This window comes from Convolutriloba macropyga, chromosome 9 (assembly GCF_964194025.1).
Source record: "Convolutriloba macropyga chromosome 9, txConMacr16.3, whole genome shotgun sequence".
NCBI lineage: Eukaryota > Metazoa > Xenacoelomorpha > Acoela > Convolutidae > Convolutriloba > Convolutriloba macropyga.
In genome coordinates, this window is record NC_134476.1 from 62197374 (window position 1) to 62206648 (window position 9275).

General features: G+C 40.6%; 1 protein-coding gene and 3 non-coding genes across 4 annotated transcripts in view; 3 read left to right on the plus strand and 1 right to left on the minus strand.

Moving 5' to 3' along the window:
* LOC142345923 (ATP-dependent RNA helicase DHX8-like) overlaps positions 1-9275 on the minus strand; it is a 468212-nt gene that overhangs the window by 373434 nt on the left and 85503 nt on the right. The gene's annotated exons all lie outside the window — the stretch shown is intronic.
* LOC142347429 (5S ribosomal RNA) lies at positions 1302-1420 on the plus strand. Its single transcript, XR_012760422.1, has one exon. It is a non-coding gene; the product is annotated as a 5S ribosomal RNA (ribosomal RNA).
* Positions 2933-3051, plus strand: LOC142347430 (5S ribosomal RNA). The gene has a single exon (XR_012760423.1). It is a non-coding gene; the product is annotated as a 5S ribosomal RNA (ribosomal RNA).
* Positions 4752-4870, plus strand: LOC142347431 (5S ribosomal RNA). The gene has a single exon (XR_012760424.1). It is a non-coding gene; the product is annotated as a 5S ribosomal RNA (ribosomal RNA).

A 9275-nucleotide genomic window follows, 5' to 3' on the forward strand; every position in this document is an offset into this window, starting at 1 on the left:
AAATGAGCAAAATCGGACTAAAATTGACGATTTGGTGACCAAAACCATGTTCGGTGATCGAAAAAGTTAAGCCTCATCGAGCGCGGATACTTTTTTGAAAATTGGTAAAAACGTGTCCAAAATGGTTCGCTGTGCCCGATTTTTTTATTCTATCCCCAACTATGGCTCAAGTGGAGCTTGCCCACAAAAAATGAGCAAAATCGGACTAAAATTGACGATTTGGTGACCAAAACAAAGTTCGGTGATCGAAAAAGTTAAGCCTCATCGAGCGCGGATACTTTTTTGAAAATTGGTAAAAACGTGTCCAAAATGGTTCGCTGTGCCCGATTTTTTTATTCTATCCCCGACTATGGCTCAAGTGGAGCTTGCCCACAAAAAATGAGCAAAATCGGACTAAAATTGACGATTTGGTGACCAAAACCATGTTCGGTGATCGAAAAAGTTAAGCCTCATCGAGCGCGGATACTTTTTTGAAAATTGGTAAAAACGTGTCCAAAATGGTTCGCTGTGCCCGATTTTTTTATTCTATCCCCAACTATGGCTCAAGTGGAGCTTGCCCACAAAAAATGAGCAAAATCGGACTAAAATTGACGATTTGGTGACCAAAACAAAGTTCGGTGATCGAAAAAGTTAAGCCTCATCGAGCGCGGATACTTTTTGTAAATGACAATTTCAGCGATAACCATTGCTCCAAACACACCCCACATACTTGTATAGGCCATTCTAATTGTTCCCCCGCTTGTGCTTACTGTGTATTTGATATTTGGAACGCTCTCGGAAACATCAATACTAATTGCAAAGTTTCCCTTTATTAAACTAACTTTTAAGTTAGTGCAAATCGCTTAGTTCCATTCTTTAGGCTGCACTCGGCTAACGCAGAGTGCATTCAAATAAAACTTATCAAATAGAGTTGATACTTACCTATTTAATAAGTTTATCACAACAATTAGGCTAAAAGCAATTCAGCTATGATTTTCCCAAGTACCGGCCTAAACCCACTGAAGTCATGCTTCCGGTTCAATGTCCGGTTGAGCAGGTTCCTGGGACCCAATTCATCTCTCCTTTGTTTTGGGGCCGTTCCACTGTATTGTGGATGGTTGGAAGCAAAAAGTTTGTGCGTTGGTCATGATACACTGTATGGCTACGAATTGCATAAATTATAACACAACAGTGGCTAAATTTGCATGTATTAAGTGACTATTTTGCAAACCGCAAGGCGGCCAGTTAAAGTAATCCTATATATGAATATAAGACTACAATACAATGCTGTTGTATATAAATTCGCTCCCACTTACGCAAATGCCTACGACCATACCATGTTGAATGCACCGGTTCTCGTCCGATCACCGAAGTTAAGCAACATTGGGCCTGGTTAGTACTTGGATGGGTGACCGCTTGGGAACACCAGGTGTTGTAGGCTTTTTCTTTTGAGTATTAAAGCCTCACAGAATAATAATATTTGATATCTACACATTTTAGAGCCTCCAAAAGCCTCGGTGATCGAAAAAGTTAAGCCTCATCGAGCGCGGATACTTTTTTGAAAATTGGTAAAAACGTGTCCAAAATGGTTCGCTGTGCCCGATTTTTTTATTCTATCCCCGACTATGGCTCAAGTGGAGCTTGCCCACAAAAAATGAGCAAAATCGGACTAAAATTGACGATTTGGTGACCAAAACCATGTTCGGTGATCGAAAAAGTTAAGCCTCATCGAGCGCGGATACTTTTTTGAAAATTGGTAAAAACGTGTCCAAAATGGTTCGCTGTGCCCGATTTTTTTATTCTATCCCCAACTATGGCTCAAGTGGAGCTTGCCCACAAAAAATGAGCAAAATCGGACTAAAATTGACGATTTGGTGACCAAAACAAAGTTCGGTGATCGAAAAAGTTAAGCCTCATCGAGCGCGGATACTTTTTTGAAAATTGGTAAAAACGTGTCCAAAATGGTTCGCTGTGCCCGATTTTTTTATTCTATCCCCGACTATGGCTCAAGTGGAGCTTGCCCACAAAAAATGAGCAAAATCGGACTAAAATTGACGATTTGGTGACCAAAACCATGTTCGGTGATCGAAAAAGTTAAGCCTCATCGAGCGCGGATACTTTTTTGAAAATTGGTAAAAACGTGTCCAAAATGGTTCGCTGTGCCCGATTTTTTTATTCTATCCCCAACTATGGCTCAAGTGGAGCTTGCCCACAAAAAATGAGCAAAATCGGACTAAAATTGACGATTTGGTGACCAAAACAAAGTTCGGTGATCGAAAAAGTTAAGCCTCATCGAGCGCGGATACTTTTTGTAAATGACAATTTCAGCGATAACCATTGCTCCAAACACACCCCACATACTTGTATAGGCCATTCTAATTGTTCCCCCGCTTGTGCTTACTGTGTATTTGATATTTGGAACGCTCTCGGAAACATCAATACTAATTGCAAAGTTTCCCTTTATTAAACTAACTTTTAAGTTAGTGCAAATCGCTTAGTTCCATTCTTTAGGCTGCACTCCGCTAACTCAGAGTGCATTCAAATAAAACTTATCAAATAGAGTTGATACTTACCTATTTAATAAGTTTATCACAACAATTAGGCTAAAAGCAATTCAGCTATGATTTTCCCAAGTACCGCCCTAAACCCACTGAAGTCATGCTTCCGGTTCAATGTCCGGTTGAGCAGGTTCCTGGGACCCAATTCATCTCTCCTTTGTTTTGGGGCCGTTCCACTGTATTGTGGATGGTTGGAAGCAAAAAGTTTGTGCGTTGGTCATGATACACTGTATGGCTACGAATTGCATAAATTATAACACAACAGTGGCTAAATTTGCATGTATTAAGTGACTATTTTGCAAACCGCAAGGCGGCCAGTTAAAGTAATCCTATATATGAATATAAGACTACAATACAATGCTGTTGTATATAAATTCGCTCCCACTTACGCAAATGCCTACGACCATACCATGTTGAATGCACCGGTTCTCGTCCGATCACCGAAGTTAAGCAACATTGGGCCTGGTTAGTACTTGGATGGGTGACCGCTTGGGAACACCAGGTGTTGTAGGCTTTTTCTTTTGAGTATTAAAGCCTCACAGAATAATAATATTTGATATCTACACATTTTAGAGCCTCCAAAAGCCTCGGTGATCGAAAAAGTTAAGCCTCATCGAGCGCGGATACTTTTTTGAAAATTGGTAAAAACGTGTCCAAAATGGTTCGCTGTGCCCGATTTTTTTATTCTATCCCCGACTATGGCTCAAGTGGAGCTTGCCCACAAAAAATGAGCAAAATCGGACTAAAATTGACGATTTGGTGACCAAAACCATGTTCGGTGATCGAAAAAGTTAAGCCTCATCGAGCGCGGATACTTTTTTGAAAATTGGTAAAAACGTGTCCAAAATGGTTCGCTGTGCCCGATTTTTTTATTCTATCCCCAACTATGGCTCAAGTGGAGCTTGCCCACAAAAAATGAGCAAAATCGGACTAAAATTGACGATTTGGTGACCAAAACAAAGTTCGGTGATCGAAAAAGTTAAGCCTCATCGAGCGCGGATACTTTTTTGAAAATTGGTAAAAACGTGTCCAAAATGGTTCGCTGTGCCCGATTTTTTTATTCTATCCCCAACTATGGCTCAAGTGGAGCTTGCCCACAAAAAATGAGCAAAATCGGACTAAAATTGACGATTTGGTGACCAAAACAAAGTTCGGTGATCGAAAAAGTTAAGCCTCATCGAGCGCGGATACTTTTTTGAAAATTGGTAAAAACGTGTCCAAAATGGTTCGCTGTGCCCGATTTTTTTATTCTATCCCCGACTATGGCTCAAGTGGAGCTTGCCCACAAAAAATGAGCAAAATCGGACTAAAATTGACGATTTGGTGACCAAAACCATGTTCGGTGATCGAAAAAGTTAAGCCTCATCGAGCGCGGATACTTTTTTGAAAATTGGTAAAAACGTGTCCAAAATGGTTCGCTGTGCCCGATTTTTTTATTCTATCCCCAACTATGGCTCAAGTGGAGCTTGCCCACAAAAAATGAGCAAAATCGGACTAAAATTGACGATTTGGTGACCAAAACAAAGTTCGGTGATCGAAAAAGTTAAGCCTCATCGAGCGCGGATACTTTTTGTAAATGACAATTTCAGCGATAACCATTGCTCCAAACACACCCCACATACTTGTATAGGCCATTCTAATTGTTCCCCCGCTTGTGCTTACTGTGTATTTGATATTTGGAACGCTCTCGGAAACATCAATACTAATTGCAAAGTTTCCCTTTATTAAACTAACTTTTAAGTTAGTGCAAATCGCTTAGTTCCATTCTTTAGGCTGCACTCCGCTAACTCAGAGTGCATTCAAATAAAACTTATCAAATAGAGTTGATACTTACCTATTTAATAAGTTTATCACAACAATTAGGCTAAAAGCAATTCAGCTATGATTTTCCCAAGTACCGCCCTAAACCCACTGAAGTCATGCTTCCGGTTCAATGTCCGGTTGAGCAGGTTCCTGGGACCCAATTCATCTCTCCTTTGTTTTGGGGCCGTTCCACTGTATTGTGGATGGTTGGAAGCAAAAAGTTTGTGCGTTGGTCATGATACACTGTATGGCTACGAATTGCATAAATTATAACACAACAGTGGCTAAATTTGCATGTATTAAGTGACTATTTTGCAAACCGCAAGGCGGCCAGTTAAAGTAATCCTATATATGAATATAAGACTACAATACAATGCTGTTGTATATAAATTCGCTCCCACTTACGCAAATGCCTACGACCATACCATGTTGAATGCACCGGTTCTCGTCCGATCACCGAAGTTAAGCAACATTGGGCCTGGTTAGTACTTGGATGGGTGACCGCTTGGGAACACCAGGTGTTGTAGGCTTTTTCTTTTGAGTATTAAAGCCTCACAGAATAATAATATTTGATATCTACACATTTTAGAGCCTCCAAAAGCCTCGGTGATCGAAAAAGTTAAGCCTCATCGAGCGCGGATACTTTTTTGAAAATTGGTAAAAACGTGTCCAAAATGGTTCGCTGTGCCCGATTTTTTTATTCTATCCCCGACTATGGCTCAAGTGGAGCTTGCCCACAAAAAATGAGCAAAATCGGACTAAAATTGACGATTTGGTGACCAAAACCATGTTCGGTGATCGAAAAAGTTAAGCCTCATCGAGCGCGGATACTTTTTTGAAAATTGGTAAAAACGTGTCCAAAATGGTTCGCTGTGCCCGATTTTTTTATTCTATCCCCAACTATGGCTCAAGTGGAGCTTGCCCACAAAAAATGAGCAAAATCGGACTAAAATTGACGATTTGGTGACCAAAACAAAGTTCGGTGATCGAAAAAGTTAAGCCTCATCGAGCGCGGATACTTTTTTGAAAATTGGTAAAAACGTGTCCAAAATGGTTCGCTGTGCCCGATTTTTTTATTCTATCCCCGACTATGGCTCAAGTGGAGCTTGCCCACAAAAAATGAGCAAAATCGGACTAAAATTGACGATTTGGTGACCAAAACAAAGTTCGGTGATCGAAAAAGTTAAGCCTCATCGAGCGCGGATACTTTTTTGAAAATTGGTAAAAACGTGTCCAAAATGGTTCGCTGTGCCCGATTTTTTTATTCTATCCCCGACTATGGCTCAAGTGGAGCTTGCCCACAAAAAATGAGCAAAATCGGACTAAAATTGACGATTTGGTGACCAAAACCAAGTTCGGTGATCGAAAAAGTTAAGCCTCATCGAGCGCGGATACTTTTTTGAAAATTGGTAAAAACGTGTCCAAAATGGTTCGCTGTGCCCGATTTTTTTATTCTATCCCCAACTATGGCTCAAGTGGAGCTTGCCCACAAAAAATGAGCAAAATCGGACTAAAATTGACGATTTGGTGACCAAAACAAAGTTCGGTGATCGACAAAGTTAAGCCTCATCGAGCGCGGATACTTTTTTGAAAATTGGTAAAAACGTGTCCAAAATGGTTCGCTGTGCCCGATTTTTTTATTCTATCCCCGACTATGGCTCAAGTGGAGCTTGCCCACAAAAAATGAGCAAAATCGGACTAAAATTGACGATTTGGTGACCAAAACCATGTTCGGTGATCGAAAAAGTTAAGCCTCATCGAGCGCGGATACTTTTTTGAAAATTGGTAAAAACGTGTCCAAAATGGTTCGCTGTGCCCGATTTTTTTATTCTATCCCCAACTATGGCTCAAGTGGAGCTTGCCCACAAAAAATGAGCAAAATCGGACTAAAATTGACGATTTGGTGACCAAAACAAAGTTCGGTGATCGAAAAAGTTAAGCCTCATCGAGCGCGGATACTTTTTTGAAAATTGGTAAAAACGTGTCCAAAATGGTTCGCTGTGCCCGATTTTTTTATTCTATCCCCGACTATGGCTCAAGTGGAGCTTGCCCACAAAAAATGAGCAAAATCGGACTAAAATTGACGATTTGGTGACCAAAACAAAGTTCGGTGATCGAAAAAGTTAAGCCTCATCGAGCGCGGATACTTTTTTGAAAATTGGTAAAAACGTGTCCAAAATGGTTCGCTGTGCCCGATTTTTTTATTCTATCCCCGACTATGGCTCAAGTGGAGCTTGCCCACAAAAAATGAGCAAAATCGGACTAAAATTGACGATTTGGTGACCAAAACCATGTTCGGTGATCGAAAAAGTTAAGCCTCATCGAGCGCGGATACTTTTTTGAAAATTGGTAAAAACGTGTCCAAAATGGTTCGCTGTGCCCGATTTTTTTATTCTATCCCCAACTATGGCTCAAGTGGAGCTTGCCCACAAAAAATGAGCAAAATCGGACTAAAATTGACGATTTGGTGACCAAAACAAAGTTCGGTGATCGAAAAAGTTAAGCCTCATCGAGCGCGGATACTTTTTTGAAAATTGGTAAAAACGTGTCCAAAATGGTTCGCTGTGCCCGATTTTTTTATTCTATCCCCGACTATGGCTCAAGTGGAGCTTGCCCACAAAAAATGAGCAAAATCGGACTAAAATTGACGATTTGGTGACCAAAACAAAGTTCGGTGATCGAAAAAGTTAAGCCTCATCGAGCGCGGATACTTTTTTGAAAATTGGTAAAAACGTGTCCAAAATGGTTCGCTGTGCCCGATTTTTTTATTCTATCCCCGACTATGGCTCAAGTGGAGCTTGCCCACAAAAAATGAGCAAAATCGGACTAAAATTGACGATTTGGTGACCAAAACCATGTTCGGTGATCGAAAAAGTTAAGCCTCATCGAGCGCGGATACTTTTTTGAAAATTGGTAAAAACGTGTCCAAAATGGTTCGCTGTGCCCGATTTTTTTATTCTATCCCCGACTATGGCTCAAGTGGAGCTTGCCCACAAAAAATGAGCAAAATCGGACTAAAATTGACGATTTGGTGACCAAAACAAAGTTCGGTGATCGAAAAAGTTAAGCCTCATCGAGCGCGGATACTTTTTTGAAAATTGGTAAAAACGTGTCCAAAATGGTTCGCTGTGCCCGATTTTTTTATTCTATCCCCGACTATGGCTCAAGTGGAGCTTGCCCACAAAAAATGAGCAAAATCGGACTAAAATTGACGATTTGGTGACCAAAACCATGTTCGGTGATCGAAAAAGTTAAGCCTCATCGAGCGCGGATACTTTTTTGAAAATTGGTAAAAACGTGTCCAAAATGGTTCGCTGTGCCCGATTTTTTTATTCTATCCCCAACTATGGCTCAAGTGGAGCTTGCCCACAAAAAATGAGCAAAATCGGACTAAAATTGACGATTTGGTGACCAAAACAAAGTTCGGTGATCGAAAAAGTTAAGCCTCATCGAGCGCGGATACTTTTTTGAAAATTGGTAAAAACGTGTCCAAAATGGTTCGCTGTGCCCGATTTTTTTATTCTATCCCCGACTATGGCTCAAGTGGAGCTTGCCCACAAAAAATGAGCAAAATCGGACTAAAATTGACGATTTGGTGACCAAAACAAAGTTCGGTGATCGAAAAAGTTAAGCCTCATCGAGCGCGGATACTTTTTTGAAAATTGGTAAAAACGTGTCCAAAATGGTTCGCTGTGCCCGATTTTTTTATTCTATCCCCGACTATGGCTCAAGTGGAGCTTGCCCACAAAAAATGAGCAAAATCGGACTAAAATTGACGATTTGGTGACCAAAACCATGTTCGGTGATCGAAAAAGTTAAGCCTCATCGAGCGCGGATACTTTTTTGAAAATTGGTAAAAACGTGTCCAAAATGGTTCGCTGTGCCCGATTTTTTTATTCTATCCCCAACTATGGCTCAAGTGGAGCTTGCCCACAAAAAATGAGCAAAATCGGACTAAAATTGACGATTTGGTGACCAAAACAAAGTTCGGTGATCGAAAAAGTTAAGCCTCATCGAGCGCGGATACTTTTTTGAAAATTGGTAAAAACGTGTCCAAAATGGTTCGCTGTGCCCGATTTTTTTATTCTATCCCCGACTATGGCTCAAGTGGAGCTTGCCCACAAAAAATGAGCAAAATCGGACTAAAATTGACGATTTGGTGACCAGAACAAAGTTCGGTGATCGAAAAAGTTAAGCCTCATCGAGCGCGGATACTTTTTTGAAAATTGGTAAAAACGTGTCCAAAATGGTTCGCTGTGCCCGATTTTTTTATTCTATCCCCGACTATGGCTCAAGTGGAGCTTGCCCACAAAAAATGAGCAAAATCGGACTAAAATTGACGATTTGGTGACCAAAACCATGTTCGGTGATCGAAAAAGTTAAGCCTCATCGAGCGCGGATACTTTTTTGAAAATTGGTAAAAACGTGTCCAAAATGGTTCGCTGTGCCCGATTTTTTTATTCTATCCCCAACTATGGCTCAAGTGGAGCTTGCCCACAAAAAATGAGCAAAATCGGACTAAAATTGACGATTTGGTGACCAAAACAAAGTTCGGTGATCGAAAAAGTTAAGCCTCATCGAGCGCGGATACTTTTTGTAAATGACAATTTCAGCGATAACCATTGCTCCAAACACACCCCACATACTTGTATAGGCCATTCTAATTGTTCCCCCGCTTGTGCTTACTGTGTATTTGATATTTGGAACGCTCTCGGAAACATCAATACTAATTGCAAAGTTTCCCTTTATTAAACTAACTTTTAAGTTAGTGCAAATCGCTTAGTTCCATTCTTTAGGCTGCACTCCGCTAACGCAGAGTGCATTCAAATAAAACTTATCAAATAGAGTTGATACTTACCTATTTAATAAGTTTATCACAACAATTAGGCTAAAAGCAATTCAGCTATGATTTTCCCAAGTACCGCCCTAAACCCA